This window comes from Aquila chrysaetos, chromosome 6 (genome assembly GCF_900496995.4).
Source record: "Aquila chrysaetos chrysaetos chromosome 6, bAquChr1.4, whole genome shotgun sequence".
In the NCBI taxonomy this organism is placed as follows: Eukaryota; Metazoa; Chordata; class Aves; order Accipitriformes; family Accipitridae; genus Aquila; species Aquila chrysaetos.
In genome coordinates, this window is record NC_044009.1 from 12,658,989 (window position 1) to 12,682,326 (window position 23,338).

Consider the following 23,338-nt stretch of genomic DNA (forward strand, 5'->3'; position numbering starts at 1 on the left):
ACTTCATTATTTGCATAAATTATTTTTTCTTTTTCCTTTTTAATAGCAACTTGGAAGCAGTTTAAAAATCCTGCCATGGACGGCTCTGTCGGAGAATAGATTTTTTTCACAAGTCTTCATGTGGAATTGATTATACAGTCCTATGTGCTAGAGCCCTCTGTGGAAGGAGAACTTGATGTACCTCCATATAAATCTATGGGCAGTAGGACTTGTTCTGCCAGATTCAAAGGAAAGAGAAGAGTCCTCTAGGGATGAGAGCAATAGCTAACAAAAGCAGATAGTGTCTGACAAATCTTATTAATATTGAGGATTCAAGGTCTGCTGAACTGGAGAGCCTGCCAATATCCCTGTAGTAGATGGTAAGGATACCTGCTTGAGGACCAGGCAGCTTTGCCAAAGAAGAAATGCAGATTAAAGAAAAGTCAAAGTAGATAGTTGAAGTGTTTGTTGGTTGGCTGGACTAGCTAAAAAAAACCCAAAACAATGATCAAAAGCAATTTCAGTTGACCCTATTGAAGGCTTTTGGGGAACTCTTGGGGGAGAAGGTAAAAATGCTTTTGATCCAATATCTTTCATTTGCCCTGAAGAACTACATTTTTTAAGACTAACATGTAAAAAAAAAAAACCGCACTAGATTTTTTTTTTTTATAGTTAGAAAGTAGCCCATATCTATATTTGGTGTGACTATAATCTATTGCTAAGCACAGCCTGGGGTGGTAGGCTGACAGCAGCTCATAGAAATGCCGTCTCTACAAGTGATGGCAAGCTGACTTTTCACCTTCTGATCTGGGCTGATGGCTACCTTTGGAAGACCCTCATGGTGATTAAGGGATGTACTGTGATTGCATTTCCAAGCCTCCGATACTCACGTATCCCACTAGAAAGCTAAGGGGAGAGCGCCCTGTTGTAATACCATGAACTGCTTTGGCGACATTTAAGTGTAAGTGCATTAAGTCATGATTTATATTCACCACTGAGCCTTGAAATTTCTTCCAGGAGATCCCAGCATGCTGGTATGTCTTGGCTCTGCAGGTTACAGGGATGTTGAGAGATAGCTGAGCTATCATGGGCAGTTCTGATTTGCGGGGTTCCTTGAGGCAGGCAGCTTCCCTGGTGGGTGTGATTTTTTTTTTTCTTTTGTGTGTTTTTCGTTTGTTGTGTTCATTGCACAATTCCTTGGCATAATGCCTTTCACCTTGTCTCCAAATGATTGTTTTTTCCTCTGCGTCCCACTCGGTGACTCAGGTCAAAGGCATCTTATTCAGTGCAGTATGTTTCTTGGATTTTTGTGCTTTTCCAGATGTGTGTGAGCTCTAGGATGATAACTGGAACGGAGACAAGTGTTATCAGTGGCTTTGGTGCTCAGCTGTAGTTCTCCCAGAAGGTGAAAGGGGATGAGGCTTTGACATAGTATGAAGGGCCCTCATTTTCCATCCCATTAACAGTTGATGACTATACCTCTTTGGAGCTGGGTCAGGTGGCAGGTAGCTCTTGAGCTGTTTTATTCTCTAGCAGTGCTGGCAAGCATTTCAGATGAAACTATCACCAAAGTAGTGGCTTCAGTGTACTCTCTGCAAGATGCAGTGATTCAGCACAGATCCTCTCTAGGGACAGCCTCACGAAATGAGGGTGCAAAGTCCAAAACTGGAAACTGCCCAGGCTTCTCTACTCATCTCCCAGCTGATGCTGCAAGTACCTCTTCTCAACCTGGTTGATCTTGGGAGTCTTTACGGTGGCTTAAGGTTCTACCTCTGCATTGGTCTTAACAGCCTGGAGTCTATCTACTGACTGAGGCTAACTAGGACAGAGAAATCAGGTACCTGCATGTCTCAGTTTGAAGGCTCAGCTTCCCCAGTACAAGTTCATGGGATGAGACCTCCTTGTAAATCCAGCTGTGGCTCCATCCATTGGCATGGAGCTGCAGGACATGATGTGCCCTCACTCTCCCCCTGTAAGGACTTGTGTTGAAACCCTTGCCCAAGGGAACAGGCAGCCTGGGCCACTTGCCTTTTATTCCCCAACCTGGAAGATCCCCACCACAACTCCACCTCTGAAACCAGGCTACTGTGCAAAAAAAGGTGGCAAGACTGATGGGCGAGGAAAGCAACCAGCACCTCCTCCTCCCACCACCCGGAGGACTTGTCTCTCCCTGGGCACTACTAGGGGGCTGCCCGCTGGGTTGTGATTCCCCTTTGGAGACCCCAGCACCATCCATATCTCCCTACAAGGAGTGTCCAGGATCAAGCCACACAGATTTCCAGCTTGGATTCTCCACAGCCAAAGCAAATCAAACTCTTAAATACTTCTGAACTCTTGAAAGACCCTCAGATACTGTGATGACGAGCCCAGAAATGCTTGGGTTATTAGCTGCTAATAACCGTGGAGGTATGCCAGCGCTGGGAATAGCTCATGCTGTCATCACAACATGGAAAAAAGGCTGGCTGAACAGTCGAACGCCTTCATGTAGATGTTTCCGAAGAGCCTAGGCTGATGTGCTCAAAATGGGGGGTTTAGCTACAGGGCTGTTGTGTAGCTCCTACTAATTTCTGATCTGACTCTTGAAATCCTGGCCCGTATGTAAGTCAAGCTGGCTTTATTCAGCTTACTCTCTCCTATACGGCAGGGAATGCCTTACTCTGAAGTGAGAAGGAATGTGCCTCTGGTATGCCAAGACTATGGATTTCTGATGATATCTTGTGAAAATGTTTCTGACTGGGGTTCTGGCCTCTTGCTTCCTGGGATACATGTTTCACTTTGCACTGACTTGCAGTGAAAAATATGCAATGTCAGTTTGAAGGATTGTGCTTTCTACCCTGCTACCAAGCCAGATGTTTTTCCCCTAGGCAGATCTTTGGTTTTTTATTTTTTCTCCTCAAGCTAAGGTTTTTAACTGAATTCATACTGGTAGAGTTTCCTCCCTTTCGTGTTGTGCAAGGTCCTGGCAGTGGGGTCAGGACTTGTAATCTGCAGATGGCCTGAGGTCTTGTGATCCAAAGCACCATGAAGTAAGTTGGAAATGGGCAGGGGGAATTTCTGTGTGTTTCAGAGGGAGCAGTGCCTGATGTGGAAGCACATATGCTTTTGCCTAAACTAAAGTCTGTGCAGCCAAACCCCTTCGTATTGGAATTATGATATTAATTAGATCTGACCAGGAATTTCCCAATGTTGATATACAGTGATTTTTGCAGGTTGAGATTTCCAGCTGAAAGTGTATTGAAAGACTGGAGAGTTTTTGCCAAAGCATGTCTTTTAAAAATGAAACAAAACCCCCAAGCCCCTTTTAGTGCACATCTAACCTGACTTTGCCACGTTCTCCCCTAAATGACATGCCCAAGGTCCCACAAGAAATCTGTGGCAGAGTAAGGAGCAGGAGTGCTGCTTTTCTTTTCCTCAGACCCCCATCTGGCGTTACAGGATCGCCTATTCCAGCTGGGATTGACCTCAGCCAGAGCTTGGCTTCTCCGAAGCGGAGTTAGTGTGTCCTCACCATCAGTGCTTCCACCGGCAGGAATGGAGGAGGGAGGAAAATGGAGCTGAGATCATGTAAAGTGATCGTTACAGGAAAGAGACTGAAACCACATCCATTTCTGCCTCCTGCCTGTGACTTTTCAGCTGTCTGTGAGTAACTGGATGACTGCTGGGAATAGTGGGAACCCGACTGTCATCTCTGCTGTTCTCTGTCAAGACGAGGCAGCTCTGAAAGAAATTAGCAATATCTTTTTTCATCTTGGTGCTGTAAGAGCTTATATAAGTTCCTCCTCTGCACTCTGACTCCTGCCTATCAGTGGTGAGGTAGTTGCCATCTCGCTGCTCCTCTGGCATTTCATTATAGTACAGCTTCATATAGGTAGGAAGAAGAGGAGGTTGGAAGTAGCCTCTTTAGATGACACCTCTAATGACCTTAAGAGAAAGAAAACATTAAGAAGCCTTCTTAGACTTCTAGCTAAGTTTCTAGCTCATGTTACCAAGCACACTGTACCATGTCCCCTCATCCAAGGCTCAACAAGGCTTAATGGGCCGTGCAAATAGCAAGGCCTTATTTGTATGCTGCAACATATCTATAGCACCAGACACTGATTCATGTGCTAAGTTGGTACCGATGGGTGCGTTGTGTATTGCATCATTGCCGTAGTCTTTGCTTGTTACTTAACCATAAGGAGAGCTTTAGACGTTGCACGCATTTTGATTATAACTGCTACAGATGTCTGTAACCTGCAAAACTGACCTTCTTGCAACTCTTTGACCTTTAACACATGAATAGCAATGCAATCTTGGCAGCACCTTGCTTTTCTTAGCACTTTGGATATCATAAAATTACAGAGCATCCCAAGCATCTCAAGAAAATGCATGTCTTAATTTATTCCAGCCTTGAGAATATTCTTAGGCCATTGTGCTAATCAACCCTTCAAAGGATGTGCGTGCACTCTCTTCCCCCACCGCTTCTAAATCTTGGCTTGAAGGATGCTTGTACAATATTCAGCTGTTCTGAGCCTTGAGTTGAATCAATGTTCCTTATCTTTCTATGGATGGTGATAATGACTTTGCAGACCATGTACTCCTAATATTTCTCACATAAAAAAAAAGTCACTGAAGTCTGGAGAGAGTCTCCTCGATGTTTCTATTTATAAGCCCAAATGAATATGGGCCCTGCAGAGATCATCATCTCCTGCTGCTTCTCCCAGCACCAGCCCGTGTGTTTCTTCTCAGTCTTTGGCTTTCCTTCCACTTTCTAGAGCAGTTGTCATGCTGCCCTGAAGGTCCTCGGATCCTATGTTCTGCCCAACACAGGTTCTTCTTGGAAAGTGTTTGTGCACTGCAGGTAGTTTCGTTTATTGCTGCTTAAAGCAAGACCCATGTGGCTACCCTGACATCTCTGCTGCTCCCAAATAGGAGCAGGAGTTGTCTTCACAGTGGTGCTATGGGTCACAGCGTGAAAAAACTCCAGCCAAACAGCTCTGTCCCGAAGACCTACGACGGTCGACTGGGAACCTGGCCCGAGGTAAGCCAGTACCCAGTCTGCACCCTGCACCTTGGCTCAGGACAGGAGCTTAAGTTTTAAAGGAGGCTTAAGTTTGAACTCATTCCTGGTTCAGGTTAGAGGCTTTCCTGTGTAATGGTGAATCTGGGGAGCTAAAAGCAAGATCCTGAGTGCTTCATACATAACCTGTAAATTTATCCTGGATAAAAGTAGTGCTTGAAATTATCTGATGAGGTTGTCAGGAGAGGTCAAAACAGGGAGGACTTCTCTGTAGCAGAGCTGGATGGGTAAATTCCTCCCATTTCATGCAGTTTCTCACTGGCATCTGTGTGGTATCAACTGAGTAACCCGTATTGGTACAGGTAGAAGCCTCCTGTCACCCTGCGGCAGGTGAACCTCCAGACGTCTGAAGCTGAAGTACCTCCAAGCTGAATGGATTGGTCTTAAGAAGTCAAGCCTTGCAAATTGGGTTTGCTCTCCTTAGACGTTTTCCCTTGCTGCCAGAAAAGCTTTGGGACTCTCTGCTGCTTGATTGTTTCTTAAATTTTTCTCAGTTCTCCCCTCTGTGTGTGACCCTGACTGGTCACCAAACAAAGGGTGATTCAGACTTTTTTTTTGTCTCAACCTACAGTCTTGAGGGCTTAAGCAAAGCCTTTCAGGCAAGGTCAAGGACAAAGATTTGAGGAAGGATTTTGCTGTGGAGGATCACACTTTGGTTGCTATCTTGATTAAACTAAACTAAGCATTGTGCATAATGAACTCATGTAAAATTCGTGCTCTCAATTTCCCTCAGTGCTTTATGAGGTGTTGTAGTCGTTTTACACCCTTTTCTGCATGTTGTCTTAGATGTGCTTTACATCAGGGACTTTGTCTACCTTTGTACAATGGTTGTTGGTGGGTTTTGACTGGTAGGATCTTGGCACCGGTATTCTGCTTTGGGAAATGCATCAGACCAGCCCCATGAATGAGCCAAGAGAAGCTGATGACATTGCTTTGCCCAGAGGCTGCTACAGCAGAGGAAGTCTAATCACAGACTTTAACAGGCTTTGGATCAAGTCTACAACAAAGCTGTTCTAAGAAGGCAGCGTCAACAAACTGCTATTTCCTGCAAAACCAGCTTAGCTTGATGCAGGAATCATAAGATCTCTCATTCAGAGGGCTCTAATCAGTCCTCCTCCTCCTCTGGGCCTGTTAAGTGGGATCCATCCCATAAGCTCTATGATTACAGCAGATACCAAAGACCTATGTAAGGGCCGAATAACTCCTTTTATTTATTTTAAGGATTGCTTCAAGTACAAGGTTGGTCAAAGTAGTGCTGGTGGTGGAAGAGCAAAGAACTTATGCCTCTTCACATGAAACGTTACTTCAATTTCCAGCTACTTCCTACTCAGGGAAATATTGTTTACAGATATTGTAAACATCTGTACATGGATGGACGCGGTTGTCACAACGGGGTTGTATGCCGCTCTGTTATTCTCAAGATGGATTTATTACTGCAGAGAAATCTTTCTGCTATCTTGTTTCCCCTCTTCCCTCTCCTGAGGTTCACTCTCCCCACCATGTGGAATGGTTCTGCTCAAAATCCATCCGGTGGCAAGACGTAAAAATCCAACATCTATAAACTTGACAGACTGGTTTGCTGTTGTTTTCTTTAAATCCCAGCCTAGGCTTGGCATGGTGGACAGAAACGCCTGGTGTGTCTCCAGAAATGGAGACCTTTAGTCCTTTTTGGGCCAGATATGGAGAGACTCCATTCCTTGCAGGAAAAGCAGTTGCCATGGTAGATAGCAGCCTTGATGTGAGGTGTGTTGACTTCTGTCACATCACACTTCTGAGAGGAGGTGGAAAAGGAAAAATGCTCAGCATTTCAGAATGAAAGGAAGGTTGAGTTGCTGCAGGTCCCTGCCTCTGACTTCTTTGCTCACCTGCTGGCATGAATTGGTTCATCAGCTTGCCTAGACCAGCTGATAGAGGACAATACCAGAGGTCATTGAGGACTTTTGAAGAAATAATAAAGGATATGGCCGTAATGCTGTGAGACAGACCAGAGCCGGCAAGAGCTATTTGGGAATCCTAGGAAAGGGCCCCTCCATCTCATAGTGTGGCCATACCTGAATGGTGCCGACCTCTGGCTATGGCTTCCCTTGAGGCCATCTGTGAAGACACCCATTTTTAGGCTCCCATCAGCCTGCCTTGAAAGCTGGGGCGGGTCCAAAAGACCATTCTATGTTCAAGCCAGCTGGGACATGTCTCACAGGTAAGATGAATTTCTTCCTGGCTACTGTAGTGGAGAAAACCAAATTATCCCAGAGCGCCATGATTCTGGAAGAGCAATTCTGTCCTTTTCCACCCAAAGCAGAGGTCAGGCAAACAGCACTTACTCAGGGTTAGAGCTCCAGGCTGGGTTACATATCTCCAGCAGGTTATTTCTGAGTCTGCACAGGTCTCCGTGCCCTGGTTACACTCTCTTACATTTCCAAACCTTCTTGGCTAGCAGCAGTATTTTTGAAATAGCATCTGCGGAAATTATGGTCTTGCTTCACTGCATACACTCGGATGAGAGCTGGTTACGGCTGTATCTTATCCGTAGCTCTTTAAATCTAGTGACCTGCATATAAATGCATTTTGTTTATTAAAATCAGGTAAAACATAACTCTTTCCATAAATGATCACTGTTCTTCTTGAGACCTGCTCAGTGATTCCACCTTTTTCTTTAATTCAATATTTCAATTAATTCTTTCTTTCTTTTTTTTTTTTTTTTTTTAAAAAAAAAAAGGAATATGTACTAGTTATGTGTGTACAGACCATATTTGTGTGGGTTTGGTGCTGATCAGCTGCATGTGTGTTTACAATAGCCCTTGTGTTATCCCAGCCGGCAGCCTAAAAACACTTCCAAATTATTCCACATCAGAAGCAAAGAGGGTTTGGATAGACTCCTAGGGGAAAGTCTTGAAGTGGTGCCCAAACCTCAGTCCCAGTGCTGTAAGTCAGGCACGTGGCTGATATTTTATCCACCCCAACTTGGACTTTTGAAAGCTGTTTTGTTTGTGGAGGAAATGGGAACTTGGGAGCAATTTTAGTCAGTGATTTCTTGGAGATGGGCTTCCTCCTGTCCTTTGTCCTGTTTTCCTCTCTTGACACACGTGCCTGCACTCTGCCCATATTTTCTAAGAAATGATGGAAAATATGTGCACGTAAGCACAACGGCTAGCCTGTACTAAAACAAACGCTTCAGTGGATAGGGACTGACCTGGTTACAATTTGTGCCTTTGGAATGACGCTGATTTTATGCATAAAACATTTGAATGACTGTAGGTGGATGAGTACTAGGGATTTCAAGTTCAGCTCTGTCACTAAGGTTTGGTGTTTGCTGCTAACCTCAAAGTAGGCTGGGAAGTTCAGACCTAAATGGTGCTGTAATAAAAAGCTGGAAATGCTCTGGTAAATGTTCCAGGTTTTGTCCTCGTTAAGTGTCACGAAGGTAATGATCAAAGCTTTTAGACTGCAACTTCTGTGAAGGAGAAAGAGAACTGCTGGTCCTCAGGGTCCTCAGCTCTCAGGCAGTTTTGTTGCATGGCCGCCCTGGGACCGAGCATTGATGGACTTTCCAGGTCTGAACTTCACAGGCAATGCCCTAGGACGTGGCGTCCTGAGTCAGGTGTTTCCCAACCAAGCTCAGCTCTGCAGCTTGGAGAAACAGCTGCCCTTTGGACCAGACAGCCCTCCCTGAACTCCCATGAACAAGCCAAAATCTGCAGTGGTCATTCACGAAAACATAAGTCATTGTTTTGTAGCTGTGTCGCAGGCTAGTTTAGGTCAGCAGTGGCCAAGGATGTCAGGGGGGACAATCCTACATAATTTGAAAAAAAGCAGTATTGTGTTGTCTCAAAAAGAACTCTCTACAGTGCGATTTCAGGTCTAGAAATAACTGAGTAATTTGCTTTTTAGTTGGACTAAAGATGACATTGTTTTCCAAAAATGTTGGCATTACTGTGGCTTGGAAACTCAATACCTGAGCCAGCTCTGGTCTTGGACCTTCAGTTACTTGTATAATAGCCCACTTTACTGTTGGAGTAAAGATCACTTTTAAAAATGTAATTTAAAACCAGCACATGCATTGATTTAGGAATGCAAAATTATTTTATTACTATCTCATCTCAAAACCTTTTCCTTGACTGTCTGCAATTCTGAATTGCAAAATGTATTACAGAAACACAGCTGTCATACTTTATAATGTGAGACAAGACATTCTGTTGTGGTGGTTTGTCTCAAAAAAAACTAAAAAAATCCAAAGCAGTGCAAGAAGAATATGTCCAGCATCAAAGCTAGGATCAGGTGCATAACATTTTGCCCATCTGAGTATTGGCTAAAGGGTTGGGAGGAGGATGTGCTTCGGATGGGATGGACTAAGAGGTGTGTCTCTTACAGAGATTGCTAATTCCTTTAGTTAAACCGCTTTACAGAGGTCATGCTCTGAGGCTGAGAGAAAGACCTAAACTTCTCCTTCCTAGGTGGTGCAGAAGTTCAGAAGAGTACGCATGATGCACGTGATCACTTGACTCCAGGATCTGGGGCTTTCAGACTCTCGTCTTTTCCTCTGCAATTTTATAAAAGAAATTCAGGAATCTGGTGACACTGAATGACCTTACAGAGAAAAGCAATAATCGCTCTGGAACTTGGGCCAATCCTTTTCCTCATTAGGGCAATGAAGCTTTTATCGCTCCTGCAGTAATGATGCATTTTTAAAGCATTTCACACCTACTTTAAATCTCAGTAAAGACCGTGAAACTTCTTTGGTTGTGGCCACATGGTATCTATTGTTAAGCAGACTGTTAAAATGAATCAACCCAGATTAAGCAGCCAAAATTACCACTTGCTATCGCTTGCCTGAATCTGTTCCCTCAGAGACAGCCCCGTAAAGAGGCTGAATGCTGATTAAACACTTCTCCGCCAAGTGGAGTCAGAAAAATTCTGGCAGGAATTGCCTGTAGAAAGCATGGAAAAAAAATGTACGAGACGTAAAAGGCTCGATGTGTCGGTCTGCTTGAATCCAAACCGTCCCCTGCCGCAAAACCCTTCGTTAGCGAGCCTTCCATCTGCCTGATGAGAGCTTCTGTATCCTGGCCCTGAATTTCCTTGCTCTCTCCCCAGGGGCATTATCTTGTGAGTTCATTATTACTGCTGGCTGTAATTCATACTCCAATACGCAATGCTATTAGCAAAAAAGATTAAAAAAAACCATTGGTAAATGGTCTTGATTTGCCTCGGAGCTCAGACTGGAGGTTTAAACTCCTCCTTGGAGGCAACTGTCCAGGGCAGGACTATGGGAAGGAGGCTCAGCCCATGCGCCTTCAAATGCACTTGTTGGCAATGGAGGGCAGGAGGAGAAGGTGCAACTTGCTTGTGACTTTTCCCACTGGGTTACTTAAGCAGAAGCAACTGGACCACCTCTAAAAGGGCTATTTGACCCCCAGGTAGGCTGGATCCTTGAGCGCAAGGGTACTGCTTTGTGCTAGCTGAGCATGCAGCTCTACAGCCTCCAAATAAAGCTCATGGCTTGCAGAAAGCTGAATAAAGAGTAGCTGTCTTGCTTGCTGGAGAACATGGCTTTGATTTCACCTTCCACCACTGAGCTGGTTGTTCTTGAGCCAAGGGATATACTGAATTCGGACAATCTGCTATGTTACTGCAACCCAGTTTCAAAAAGAAAAATCAATGCTTTGTTTAGATTTTGTTTGTCAGCCTCTTTTTTCCTCTCCTTTCCTCTGGTCTTCCCTCTCCCCCTCTCTGAAAGCATGTACATCAGTGAGTCTTAAGGGAGCAATCACGCTTGTTCACAATGAAGGAATTTGATCTCCTGGTAATTATAGATGGAAAATCACAACATTGGGAATGTTTTCATTTGAACAGAGGGGCATTCCTGCCAAGACTTGGATTGTCTTGGAAGAAGGAGAGTGCTGTCAGGATCACAGGATGCCAAGCTGGAAAATTCAGGGGCCAGATCCTGTGGCTGGAGAAAGCGGGTGCGATGCCACTGACTTCAGCAGAGCTCTGACTTGTGTCAGCTGAGGATGCAGCTCCTGTGGAACTGTGCTGGGATCCTGAGAAATGCTGCGGGGTGAAAGCTTGCCTTTCAAAACACAGCGGATGACGTCTGAAACCCAGTAATCTGTTTAATATCATGTACGGTTCCTCTCCACCAGCTCTGTGTAGTCTGGCCCTTCAGTCCAAGTGACATCTGGTGTCAATAATTGTTTTTTACTTTTTTGTAGTTTTGTTAAAGGCAAATAACTTTCACGTAGGGCTAGTGGAGGAGCTACCATCTCAGCTGATGGATGTGTCGTGCAGCCCAAAGCTGAAGAGAGCGAACCGCAAAAGTGATCACGGACTACAGCTCTGCACCTCTAACAGGGCCTCTCATCTTGCAACTCTCAGTAATTTTCTCCCCCCCGCCCCAGCAAAAACTTGTCCAGAAGCTGGTCTGAGATGGATGTAAGACCATCTGGTGCCCAGTGCGTCAATCAATGAGATCAGCCCTGGCTCCTCCTGCCCGGGTGGCTGCCACCGGCTCTGCCCAGCTGCATCAGCTTACCCAGCAGAGGGGATTTGAATGGACCCGATGCCAAAGTCTGGAATAATTCTTCAATTGCGCGTACACTGGAGTCATTTATTTTGGTAGGTCAGTGTTTTTACTGCAAATATGCTATATTGAAACAGGGACTGCAAGCGATCATGCCAGTGGGGCTGCTGTAGCTGAAGATGTGCAACTGCAGAGGTTGCTGTTGTTTAGGTTGTGCCCCCCTCATTTAGCTGAATCGAAGCAATTTGTGTGCTGACTTGTACCTAAACGGAGAGTTTGTTTGTGTGCCTGGGTTTGTCTCTCAGCTCCAGTAACTGCTGGGAAGGCAATAGTGGGTGAAGTGCATTGCAAATGTGCAGCAAGCCTCCGTCTCTCCAACAAGCCAGTGGTGCTTGTCTCCATGCTTTGCTTGGAATTCCTTAGCTTTGCAAATGAAGTTGAAAAATCAATTCAAGTGCTTTTCTGGGAGCCATCCCAAATAAAATTGGGCTGACTTGGCATGAAGGTGGGAGATGAGTTTCACATGGGGCTTTGCCTCCTTTCCACTGCTCTGGTATTGCTGTCCCTTCAGTAAAGCTACTGTGGTTCTGAGGGAAAGGCTTAAAAGAAGAGGGGAAGAAAACAGGAAAAAAAAACCCCAAAAGATGGAAACTGCTCTTCTCTAGGGTGTCACCTGGTAAAGAAGGACTGAAAAGCCCTGCTCCTGAGAGCCGGTATGGACCTTGGCTAAATGGGATCACACATGGCTCGCAGTGACAGCAGGATGGTGTAGGTGGGAGCAGGACATCTTTCTGAAGACAGAAGGCTTCAGGGGCTTGGTAGTGTTTGAGGTATTTTTCATTCCTTTCAACAATTTACCTCTCTTTTGTCAGCAGCAAGCAAGTTGGACTCTGGAGAGAAAAACATCTCACTGCTTGGCAAATTCCTGTAGAGTCTGTCCTAGCTTTTTGTCCGAGGACATCTCAAGGCTCGCTTCTTCCCTGTCATTATCTTTTGGCAGGAAGAAGCGGCGATGGAGCCCTGGGAGAGGGTGCATTACCTCCATTGGCAGGGTCCATCCAGCAGGTCTCTGCCTGCTTTGCATTACCCTCCCCAAACCTATGGCTCATTGTTGGCCACGCAGCGAGGCTGGAGGGCTCCCATGACATGCATGCCAACCCAGAGGGCCTGGTGAGCAATTTCTGGCAGTCTCTGGGGCTAATTTGCATTTCATTTGGTCACGCCAGCCCACCTTAATGAGCAGTTCTGCCTTGCATTTGACTTTTTTCCAGGATGCCAGGTTTTGGAGGTTGCAAAGAGGCAGAAAATCTGCAAACTTTACTAAAGAGGAAAATATTTAATAAAACCTTAAACCAGTGCATATTCTGTGGTGTTCTGGAAATGCTCCTGGCGTTCCCTGGTGTGAACAAGCAAGGATGGACTAGCAAACCCTGCGGCACCTGCCAGATGCCATATTCTCTTCTAACTCCAGATTTTACTAATACAACTTGACACCAGGCTGAATATCCCAGCAGAGCTATTGCCTTATAAATAGAGAGGTAATTCGTATGTTCCAGCTCTCTGCAGCCGAGCTTAGGGAATTTTTCAGCTGTGGCTCTGGTCTGCAGTCCCACAGCACAGCAGTGACCTGTAGTGAGGAAAACTGGAGGAATACTGCAGTTGGGTAACTCTCCCCAAAAGCGAAAGAGGTAAACAGAGATAAACAGGTGCTTGGTAATGGATATCCTTATTTTCTAGATAAACACCAGTTCTCTCTATTTCTTCCAAGCTCTGCCTCAATATCTTATATCCTCTAGAACTCACTTGGCTGGTTGCGTGTCATTACATCTATTTTATGGTGGTGTTTTTATCTGTTAAAAATAGATTTTTAAAAGCAGATTTTTCTTTTTCTTTGCGCTTTGCCTCATAAAAGACTCGTTGCCAAGTGTTTGAAACCCTGCGTCAATCAACAGTATTTTCTACATACGAAAAGGAGAATAATTTGAATTCAAATGTGACTTCAAAAGTTAGAGTTTCGGGGGGTTTTCCCCCAGGGTTTGAAATAGGTATAATTTTAAGAGTGTTTCTTATAAGTACTTATGTCAAACTAAGTTGTAACTACAATTATTTTTTTAACAGAAAGTTGAAATTACTCATAATGACACTTTTGGACAACTTCACTTGGAACGTTGATACTTTGGAAGCTGTGAAAAATCTGGGAAACACTGTGAACATTTTTAGATGCTTAGTTAAAAATTAATCATGATTCTGGGAAGGGCCTTATTTGTCCCTAACACCCTGTATTGTCACTGGTGATGGAAACCCATTCCAGGCTTTTCTCCTGGACCTTGCTCAGTAAAGGACTTGTTTCTGGAATTGTTGTCACATGTAACCAGAGCTTGTGACTCTTATAACTTACTCAGAGTGAGCCAGCCTTGCATTTTCCTCTGCAGGCTAATGCCATGCTAATTTAAAAACTGCAACGCTGAAAGGCAAACAAAGAAGAGGATTAGACCAAACTAGTTCCACAGCACACATTGTACATACTAATGTCTTGTTGAAACAGGAGAAGGCTGAAAAAAATACTGCCCGTGGCTTAACAAGAAAGCAAGCTTGCTTTCTGAATCCCTGCGCCTTTTGCCAATCAAATAGGGAGTATTCTGCATTGCTAAAGGAGCCAAGCTAATGAGATTATGGTTTATCACTTTGGAAAATAAAACTGTGCCATTGGAAGAATACAATTTATATAGGAATTGTGCTAAACCCTCCGTATGATCGCTGGACTCTCTTCCTGAGGTTGTTTAGGGGAAAGTGCTGAGCCTTGCAAATGTTTCCACATAAATGACTGCATCTCCAAGCAGAAAACCTTGAGCCACTTTATGTCCTGAGTTTCATCTCAGCCAAGCAATGGCCCGAGCAAAGTCGGGCTTGGCAAGAAAAAAACGTGCAAATTTCAAATCCGGTGTTTCAAATGCACACGTCACAGATCTCTTACTGACCTGGCTGCGTAGGCTGTGCCTGCTGTGTGACAGAAAACGCGCATTCCTTAGGATTTTCCCCAAGTGCTGCCACCTAATTGCACTGCTAGATGTGGGGCAGCAGGAACAGACTGTCTGCAAGCAGAGAAGGAAAACCTCTGCACTGGTCGTCTTCAGGAAGAAACCCTCTGCAGCGGTCATCTTGACTGATGCTGTGCGTGTCTGTAAGAAGAGCTATAGCATCTGCTCGTGTTTCTCCAGCTCTGTAGCTCTGCGGTCTCCCACCCTCCAGGCAGCAACTGCCCCGCAGTGCGGTAGCAGCATTGGGAACCCCAAAAAGGAGAGCTTTCCGGCTCTGTGCCTGTTTCTGGCAGGTTTTAAAAGTAGTTTTACAGTTGCGTTTCTTTATCTTTGTTCCCTGCGAAATCCCCTGCTATGCAGAGCAGACAGTGCTGCCGGAGAAAGCGAGCTATCTCTGGAAAGAAAGAGTGTTCACCCACTGCAGTCACTGCGAGGTAGTAGAGGCGCTATCTCAGCAACCCTTAAACTACTAGCTCAGTAGTAGTTCAAGTGCGGGAAGAGCAGTTGTCAGCATAATGTGCCTCTGTGGTGGGCTTGATGGGTGAGGATTTAACCCTCTCCGCTTGATTTCCCTGTTGGTATGCTAAAGGTCTGGCTTATAGGGTCAGGGGATACAGCAGCAAGCTGAACTTAGCCTTTAGCTCCTTTCAACCCTTCCCTCCCCTGTTTTGCTTTTCGCCAGCAGGAAAATATTTGCAAGACTGCATCGGGCAAAAGGTGGCTTGCTTTAGCTCTGACACAGGCCACGTAAACAGCTCCTTGGGGCTGATTCCCAGGACCACCGAAGTCAGTGGCACGAGTCCCACCATCACTTAAGGCTCCGCTAGGCTTGCTCCTAGCTGGTTATCGGAGAACACGTGGGCTGTAGTTTCTGTGCTAGAAATTCCTGATGTTTATGGACTTTTGACTTAGTTATTTTTGGAAAACATTAGCTATGGCTTGGCATCCTGCCTAATCACTCCTCCTGGAGTATCGGTAATTCGCTCTGTTTGGGGAATTCAGAGGCTTCCCCCTCCTGTGTCCAATTTTTATTTACAGAGCCTCGTACCAATCTAAGAGCTAACTGCGGTGCCAGTTTTCCATTAGAAAGCTAAGGGTAATCCCCCCTTCTCGCTTTATCCAAACAAACCTGGTGTGCCACATTCCTCCTGTCTGCTGTTATGGTGGAGAAGCAGTCCCAGGAAAGCCTAAGTGTGATGTGAAAAGGAGCAAGATAGGAGAGAAGGGAAAAGCTGGACACCTTCTGCTTGGGGAAAAGCTGGACACCTTCTGCTTGGGGAAAAGCTGGTGCTCTGGTTAAATATCTGGTGATGGCGGTCCTGCTGCTCCCTTGGGTGGCAGTTTGAGTGCAAATGCTCTAGTGAAGCTCTTGGAAACTCCCTTTGGGGTTCAGGGTTATTTCAAATCAGTTTTGCTTGTTTTTTTTTTTTTAAATTTGCAGTATGCTAAATCTGACCCATGAAGCCCTGGGAGTTAGCTTCCCCTTGGGGACTCTCCTGGTCTCCCCACCCTTAGCTCAGGAGCAGTGTTTTAAATCCCAGAGTTTTAAACACGAACGCATGTGGGTTCTTCCTTTTCAGTTCACAGCTTTTAAGGAGGCAGTTTAGAAAGAATTTTTCCCCTTTTACAGAGAAAGCTGTGTTTCTCACCCACAAGTCAAGAACAGAAGATTTTAAGATACAAGGACCAAAGCAGAGTTTTGAGTTAAAGGACTCGGTGCTCTGTGCTTGGCACTTCTCCCCCTCTCCCCCATCCTCACTAGGTCTCAGACAAAGCACTTGGCATTTCTCAGCATCTTCCTAAAGTCTGAGGCTCTCCTTGGTTTATCCTTGCCAGCCTCACTGCAAAGCACCACTGTCCTGCTCGAGCTCTGCTAGCACATAAATTGCTGGGATCTATGAGATGGGAATGGCATTCGAGGTGATTAAACAGTGGCTATCTGCTAAAACCAAATCTCAGCCAGTGGGAAGCAGATAGGGCTGAAGCATCTTCCCCTCTGACCCGCAGGCGCCTGCATCAGTCGGACCTGCCATCAGTGCAACCCACGTCCCGGGGGCTGACATTCACCTTCGCGTACACCCCTTCCATCTCCCTCCTAATGAACGGGAGGTTGCAGGGTGCCTGTCAGGGCAGGATTTGCCCTTTAGTGTCAATAACTTCTCTGACGGCCTATTTACGCTTTCATCTCCCGGCTGTTACTGCTGATTTATGCAATTTGCAGCGCTGAGCGATGCGGCAGCTGCAGGGAGAAGATGAGAACCAGAAACCCTGCAGGCTTCCTAGGAGATGTCTTCTCCAGTAATAAATCTGGGATGGAGGCAAGCCTGCTCTGATCGTCTGTGCATGCTCTGGTGTGTTGGGAAAGGACCAAACACCCAGATGATGCTCTCCAAAAGAAGACGTTGCCTCTTTGTTTCTTTCCTCTGCAGCTTTTTGGGATGCTGGAGCCTTATAACCGCGTTGGCTGGAAGATGCCTTTGACTCAATGATCTCCGAACGCATTCAGCTGTCAGCGGCTCTCACCAAACACCATTCTCCCTCCGTCACGCATGAGCACTTGCATGTAGAGCTCCCCAGGCATGGGCTGGAGCCCATGGGGATTACAAAAGGAATGGGGATTACAAAGAAATGTAATATCTGTCAAGCCACAGACCGTGTGGCTCTGATCAGTGATTAGAGCCACACGGTGTGAGGGGCTGTACAAATTGCTACCGATGGCGATGTTCTTTGCCCTACAGATCTCATCGTGCTTGGCTGTTAATCTCACTGTGGGGGCTCCGGGTTGTTTCTGCCACCGCTGTTGAATGCAGCAGATGTTTACTGAGTTATTCCTTGTGTTGCATGAGTGAGGGTGATGGAAATGTTGGGCAGGATGAATTTAGGGTGCCTCCTGATGCTGTGCCTAATAGAGGTGTGCTGTTGTCACTTGAGGTGCGCCCCAGGTAGATTGACAAGGTGGTGGCATGGAGACCACCTCGCCTTCTCCTCCTACAACATGAAAGGGGATGAGGTGCTTTGCCCCGCGGGCCTTGACAACTCATCTATTTTCATTATGTAAATGAAACTGGAGGACAGCAATAATGTCCTTTAATGGAGAGGCACACTGACAGAGCGCAGCAGAACTAATACTAAACAAATCAATTGTCACTGTGACAATTCCCTTTCCCATTTTATCTGAAATACCTACCGAGCACTCACTAAATTTGTTTGCATGCTGAAATAACTGAGTAATGAACCTTTTTTTGCAAGGAAGTGCCTTTTTTTCTCTAAATTGGAAGGCCTTCTCCCATATGTGGCTTTCTCTATCAGATTACCAATTTGTTTTCCCAAAGGAATTACAAGCTATATAGCAAAATCTCCACTTAGGGCAGCAGATAAACAAATGAAACATGCAAGTTAGTTGAATTGTCAATGGGTTATAATATGCTGTAGGAAAAAAATTTAAAGAAAAGAAGAGGGTTTTTTTTTGGTTTGGGTTTTTTTTTTTTACAAGCTTCTTACCGAGGGCACAATCTGGTTTCAGGTGTCTGAACTGTTAATGTGAAAGGGAAAACCTGCAGCTGTTAGCACAGAGCCTGGTGAAGGGCTTGCTTTCTCTCCTTTCCAGTCTTACAGGTCTCTAATCTCCCAGGGTGAGAGGCTCAGCTCCTCGCCCTGTCTCCTGGCACTTCCCCATGGCCTTCTCCAATTCTTTCATACAAACGAGGAGATTTTTCTCTGAGTGAAAAAGCAGTTTTGTCCAAATGCCAGGTGGATGTTTCAAGCAGGACCAGTCTGGTGAAGTTCGTGGGGAGGGTTCGCTCTCCTCGGACAAGGAATTGCAATGACATTGGCAAGAAGAGGTTTGGTTTCATCTGAAACCACCTGGTGAAATATGCTGGATTTGGAGCATGGGGTTATATAGGGCCCAAGGCTGTCCTTGGCAGTTCTGGTGAGGGTCTTGTGTTGCATGGTGGTCCTGAGGAGACTAGGATAAAACCTACATCCTAGCCACAAACTCCCTACCTGCATCTGAACCAGGCAGGGAGACGGTCAGCATGGTGTCTTCTCCTGCTGTCTGGTGAAAATCAGGAGATGTTCACGGGGACTGAGACTTAACACCTTTCTCTTGCTCCGGATTGCTCAACTCGTGTGCTTGAGATGTGGCTGCTTGTGGTCTGTCTCCTAGCAAACCTTTCCTATGCACAAGACATAGACCTCTATCAGAGCAAGGCTGAAGACCTTGAGAACACCCCGCAGAGGCGTAGGGCATCCTCCAGGGTATGAAACTCCTCTGCTTGGGCAAAGAAAGGAAAACACACCTCCTGACTCCTGCACAGACACTTTGGAGATTTGGCAGTAAGTTAATAAACTTACGTGTTAAACTATAGGCTCTCTCTGCTTTTCTTGAGAAGAGAGCTGGCATGGCTTCAGTGCATAAGTTGAAGTTCAGAGTGAAGCAACCAAGAGGAGTTAGTGCCCTGCTGATTTCTGGTTCCTGAATGCCTGCAGTCTATTAATTTCAGGGGAGGGGGGGGGGGGAACCAGAGAGGTGAATTGAAATGAAGAAAACTGGTACAATCTTGCCCGAGCCCTGTGCCTGAGGAGTTGTGTCCCATCTCTTCATGTGATGCTATGAGGCAGATACGGCTCATCCATCACTCTGAGGCATGCGTCCAAGCCTTCTAATTAGAGAATATAACCGGAGGTTTGGAGCTTAAACTGGTTCTGACCTGTATTTTTTAATTAAGGCATTTTTTAATGTAACCCCTGCTTCAGGTCATCTGATAATACTAATCTGGACATAATGCCTAACCTTCTTAACCCTAGATTGTTACTTCTGCACTTTAATGCCAGTCTTAAAGAAACATTGCCCCATAAATTTGATGCCAGGTACTAAACAGGAACAGAACCAGCTGTGAATTAAAATGTTCTTAAGGAATAATTAGATGCACCCTGAAGATCAGCTCCCAGCTGACATTCTTGGGTCAAAGGGGGTGTCCTGTCTTCCTATTGCCAACCCCGTCCCTGATAATGGCTCCAACTGAGCAGGGGTAGTATGTCCAGATGCTCTTTGGGATTGTTGTTTTCAGCTGGCTGATGGCCACCTATTCCACTTGCATCTTGGAGACCAGAGATTTTTTATAAGCATAAGAGCACTGTGGAGGAGACCCTTGTTCCTATCAGCAGACGGAACGACTGATGAAGTCAAGGGATTAACAAAAGAAAACCAAGCACTGTGCAATTTTATGAGAGCCTTTTTTATGGGTTTTTGCTTATCCTGTATTGTTCTGCACGTAGCAATATCATGCTGAGAATCACAGGGAGAAATGCTAATTCAGTGTTTTTATATAGGGGAAACAGCATGCTAAGTGCATTCCTTAAGTCAATCCAGAAACCACCTCCTGCAAAAATTCATGAAAGGCATATGTAATGCCTTGTCAGGCTTGACTCTTTTATCTGGGATAGTTAAAATATTTTCACTAGGGGAAGAAAGGTTGCTGGGTGGTTTGTTTGTTTGCCTGTTTCTGGATAAAGATCTTCCGAAGGTGGAAAAACACCCGTCTTCCATCTGACAGGCAGAAAGGTGCTCTCCAGTGCAGCCCCCTGGGTATGGTTTGGGCTGTGATTTCCTAGGGCAGCCATCGTGGAGCTAATGACAAAATATACATAACCACAATTTTTTTCTTGCTTAGTGATTATGGTGAGCCTTCTTACAAGCAACCAGCATGGCATACCAGGAGAGTAAGGCAGAGAAAAATCTTCCTCATCATCTCAAATACAATAAAAAGAAGTTGAGGAATGGAAAGAACAAACAATTTGACTGAAAGAGCCTCAAAACTCCAAATCATTGCCACCAGTTCTCCAAAGTACAGTGTTTCAAACATTCATGGCTCAATTTACCACCTATTTGATGGGGGGAGTGTTTACGACACATTCTCTGCATTCCTTTACCAGAAGTGCTGTAAAATTGGACTTTTTCCCCCTGTATGTGATGCAGAGAATGACTCGCATCTGGAAAATTTACCTTATAGCTCAGCACTGAGCTCTTCTTACAGAAACTTACCTAAAGGGAAAATCAGATGTGACCCTGTACATTTGCTGCCCTCCAAGCGTGGGTGTGCAAATGTACCTTTGTATACTTAGGGTTAATTTGCATCATGGTAATAGCAGAAATGTAGAGATATGGGCTTATGTAGAGAATCTATAGGCTCTAATGGGAGAGAACTGGTTAAATCAACGTTATGTCATGCCGAAGGGCAAGTTTCCCATGGTCATGGTTATCTATACTCTGTGTGGCAAGAGTGGGAAGGAGAAACTTGATGTTACAGTTGGTTAGGTTATCTGGAGGCGTGGAGAAGGTTGGAAATGCGGTGATCAGACAAGGCAAAAGCACTAAACACAAAATGTTTGTTACCTGTGCTCTAAGGGCATCCAGGGAAAGGTAGCAGAAAAGTGTGGTTAGTGGCAGTCCTTGAACTACTAGCTGGAAAGATCTCAGAGAAGGACGTTGTAGGAGGGAATGGTGCTGCTTCTAGCTTCACGGGGCGCTTGGAAAATGTCACTGGACATCCCTGCACTCCTGGTCCCGCAAATCTGCCACCAGGATCAGCCACTTGCATGTCACCAAGCTTTGGCTGTAGAGGTGTCCTCAGCTGAGCAGAAGACCCAGCCAGGTACAGCGACTGCGAGCTGAAGTTAGAATATGGGTATTAGATTAATGCTTTCTAAAGATGAGAGGGTTTTAACCATTGGAATAGATGTCCAAAGGATCTTGTGCATTTTTTCTCAGCTTTGTCTCAAGCTTATATCCATCATGCAGTGGCAGATTCCTCCTCAGCCCTGGGTTAGTGGACTTGATGGAGGAATTTCTGGGTGAAAAGCACAACCCGCTCTAACACAGGAGGCCAGGCTGGGTGTTTCTAATGATTTCTTCCTGCTTTCAAAGCTTCTGATTAAATCTGTGTTGTTTCCCACAAGTTGGGAGCCAAGCCCAGAGGGTGAAATTCCATACGATTCAGCGATTAATTCCACCTTCATTCCTGCATGCTGCCTGATTGCGAGATCTTAATTGGTGCAGAAAGGGGAATCACTCCTTTCCCAATACCTTCAAGACAGTAGCCCCAGCTTCCCATCAAACCTGCTCCTACAACACAACAGTGCTATAACTGCTCTTCCCAACTCGAGTGGAGTTGCTACCGTCTCTGCTGATGATATACGAGGGTGTCATGACTTGTTATGTCATGTCAGACGATGTGGTGGGATAATAAGAGCTGATGGGATGCAGCAGCAGTCGTTTTGAAATTGAAGGAAAAGGTTCTCTGTGCACCAAAGAACACATCTGTTTTGTGGCATAATTCAAATTAACTTGGGGGAATTCGCTACATCTCGGGTGTCTTCCACGGTGACATGCAATGTAGAAATGTGGTCTTGGAAAGCTTTTATGAAAGCTCAGCAGCCAGAGCAGTTTTAAATTGCCTTTTTTTTTTCTCTTTTGATTAAAAAAAAAAGAAATTCTGATGGCAATTTCCTACTCTTGACTGATTCTACCTAATTTGCGCTTGCACTGATTGCAGTTTTATAAACAGGAATTCCAGGGCTATGTATCTCTCTACCAAGGGGGGAGATGTTTAGCTTTTCACCTTTTTCCTGGATGAAATGTGAATTGCCTGCATTAAACTTCTCTGTGTAGAGCGATGCTGGGCGACCAGAGAGCAGCCGTGCCTGCTGCTTCCCGGCTCACATGGGAGCACTCCAGTCCCCTTTGCAGGGACTCCCAGGAAAATCCCATCTATTAACTCCAGGTGCTCGGCTTGCACCCAGGGGAATGTGATTCAGGGGTTGATGTGTGCGAATGGAACTCGGGACCCTCCGGAGGGAAGCAAGCGTGCTGTGGTGAAAACTGAACCTCAGCAACCATGAGCCATGCAAGAGGCATCACTGGGGGAATTAAAACTTTAATCCCTAAGGATGCAGCAGAGAGATTATTTCCAGGGCAAGGAAGCATGAGGTGGCTGCCGCTCAGGCTGCAGTGGTATCTTCAAGCCTGGTCCAGATGACAGCCCATGCTTGCAAAGCTCAGCATCGTCCTCTCAAAGACAGAGATGGGTGGAATAAGGGTCCAGTGGGAGCCTAAAGGAGAGGGTTTCACCTTCCAAACATATGTCCTGGTGCTAGCTGAACACGCGGTTCCCCTAGCTGTCAACAGGCACCTTGTTGTTGGGAGCCAAAATTGTTCTGATACATCCTCTATGTCAACTGTTGATAAAGAGCTCTCTAGGTACCTTTTTTTTCCTTTTAATCTTAATTGAAGTATATCTCTTGCCTTAAATCTGGAGTAGAAGTTTTGAGCCTCTCTGAGCTTTGTAGAGATTGCAAAATCTGACCAATCCTCCCCACAGGAACATCTGGCAGAGGAATCCTTGTGGCTTGATCGGGGGCAATCTGCTCAGAGTGGGTCTCCCCCACGGGCTGTTCACTACAGGTAGCTGCAGAAAATGACCCTGCATCTGATCTTGTGGATCTCAGATTGGACCATAACTCTGGGGAGATGGATTCTCTGCCATGGGCCAGCTGGATGAGCAGGAACGGTCACGTCAGCTCCCGTGCCTTAGTTTCCCCAGTTGCTGAAGTGGCAGCAATGATGTTCTTGCTTATATGGCACTTCAAGGCTCCCGAGGAAAGGGAAAGGCTGGGAGTTACAGTCATACTCAGCCTCTGAGTTTTCAAGGTGCCTTGCAATTCAATTAAGCACTGAATCTC

The 23,338-nt window shown here is 45.5% G+C and overlaps 1 long non-coding RNA gene across 1 annotated transcript in view; it reads left to right on the plus strand.

Moving 5' to 3' along the window:
- The first annotated feature begins 10,729 nt into the window (after positions 1-10,729).
- Positions 10,730-23,338, plus strand: part of LOC115343307 — a 34,774-nt gene continuing 22,165 nt past the window's right edge. Inside the window, exon 1 of the long non-coding RNA XR_003924069.2 lies at positions 10,730-11,653. This is a non-coding gene — a long non-coding RNA (uncharacterized LOC115343307). The remainder of the gene's footprint in view (positions 11,654-23,338) is intronic.